The sequence below is a fragment of the Octopus bimaculoides genome, chromosome 7, assembly GCF_001194135.2.
Source record: "Octopus bimaculoides isolate UCB-OBI-ISO-001 chromosome 7, ASM119413v2, whole genome shotgun sequence".
Classification (NCBI taxonomy): Eukaryota; Metazoa; Mollusca; class Cephalopoda; order Octopoda; family Octopodidae; genus Octopus; species Octopus bimaculoides.
Window position 1 is genome coordinate 30,506,803 of NC_068987.1, and position 2,465 is coordinate 30,509,267.

Genomic DNA, 2,465 nt, shown 5'->3' on the forward strand with positions numbered 1-2,465 from the left:
GCTGGAGCACCGCCTTTAGTCGAGCAAATCGACCCCAGGACTTTTTCTTTGGAAGCCTAGTACTTATTCTATCGGTTTCTTTTGCTGAACCGCTAAGTTACAGGGACATAAACACACCAGCATCGGTTGTCAAGCGATGTTGGGGGGACAAACACATACACACATACATATATATATATACATATATACGACAGGATTCTTTCAGTTTCCGTCTACCAAATCCACTCACAAGGCATTGGTCGGCCCGAGGCTATAGTAGAAGACACTTGCCCAAGATGCCACGCAGTGGGACTGAACCCGGGACCATGTGGTTGGTAAGCAAGCTACTTACCACACAGCCACTCCTACGCTAATTGTATATAAAAAAAATATTTTGTAGATTGTAGAAGTATAAGCAATTTATTGCACATAGATTCTTACAACAAAATATCATATAGACTCCCGAGAATCATTATGTGATTGTTGAACCAGCTAGAAATAGAAACCAATTCTTTTTAATATCGCACACGTGTCTCAGAAAATGGAAGGGAATACCGGACAAGCAGTGTCAGAAAAAAGTATGACATAGTAATAGAAGGAATGTTTTTAGTCTTGTATGCTGGATTAAGGCTGATCTAAGACTAAACGTTGTTGCAGGAAGCATCAGCTTCGACGATAACGCCAAACATTTGTATTTGTATAAAAAAAAAGGCAATTCCTATTATCTCCCTTGCATTGAATAACTGAATCTACTTAGCAACTTCTACCTTAAAGGTTTGAGCTACCCAACAAATTCAGTATCATCTTTAACCCATTAAGACACAGTATCCTAAAACAGGACAGCCAGAAAATTATACAGTACCAAGTATTTATTCTTATTTCACTTTCCACTAATTACTAACTGACATGGATCAAAATATAATCATTCTTTCGTCATTTTTTCTTTCTTACTGATTGTTTTTGTTTAATTGTAGTATGAAAATCAATTTTCTTGTATAACTGGCTTAAAACTTGATTTCAATCCTGCAAGCTGAAGACAACTTTGATAAAGACAAGCCTGTAAATTAATTTAAAAATTAATGTCTTGGAATTATCTCCCCCTTTCTCTGAGAGTTACCACCAGTTGACGATTGAATTTCTTTTCCTCCTTCAAATTCCTTACCTTTTTCTTTTTCACTCATTGGATTGTAGCAATGAATGAGGCACCGCCTTAAAGCATCTAATTGAACAATTTGACTTCAATACTTACATTTCAAGTCTGATATTTCCTCTAGCGATCTCATTTGCCGAACAGCTAAGTTACGGGTACATAAACACAGATAGACACATATACATGCATGCACTCATGCATACATACATACATGTGTGTATAAATAGATAGATAGTACTGATCATCACTGGTAACTTCTATATCAATAGTAGTAAAACCAGGATATGGGGTATGCTAGACTTGATAGAGTGCAGATCAGGTAGAAGTTAACACATGCTGCAATGATGCAACGTATACAGTACCACGTACCAGGCAAGGATTGGTCTCTTGGTCATTAGAAATAAATGAGGAAAAAAAACAAAAAAACAAGAATACCTACCATTGTTGATGCTGACGAATTTGTGGTCTGTTTTTTTGGATAATGAAATCGGTACTACTAAAGCAGCGCGGACCCGAACGGGCAGTCGCGCGTCCGCGCTAGCTAGTCGTGAGTGGTCGATCCTAACCCTAACCCTAACCCTAAACACGTATTCATTTACACACGTGGGTTAGGGTTAGGGTTGGGACAGGGTTAGGGTTAGGATCGACCACTCAAGACTAGCTAGCGCGGACGCGCGACTGCGCGTTCGGGTCCGCACTGCTTTAGTAGTACCATGAAATCAAAATGTAAATATATTTCTGTCACTTTCAATAATGATGATTCAGTTTTTTTGATCAAATGAATTATTTGCTCATTGAATTAACATGTAAGTGGTTGAATATTCCACAAATCACATATACCTTTAATGTAATTCTCAGGCAGAAAATAAAGTGACACAATGTGTGACAAAGCTGCACCTTTGAATTACATGTACAATCCAACTGATAGGCTTCTATGCAGTTTCTATCTAACCAATTTAATTCAAAAGGCATGGGTTGACTTGAGGCACTGGTTAGAGAAAGAGTTGCCCACAATTTCATGCTCTGGGATCAAATCCAATATCTTATGGTTGTGAAGCAAACTAACCATTTGGCCTTACTGTATCCACATTAAGCAACTACACTAACATGGTTTTACATATATTAAAAATGCTCCTGAGAGAAATCAATATAGGGTCAACAGTTATAGGCGTAGGAGTGGCTGTGTGGTAAGTAGCTTGCTTACCAACCACATGGTTCCGGGTTCAGTCCCACTGTGTGGCACCTTGGGCAAGTGTCTTCTACTATAGCCTCAGGCTGACCAAAGCCTTGTGAGTAGATTTGGTAGACGGAAACTGAAAGAAGCCCGTCATATATG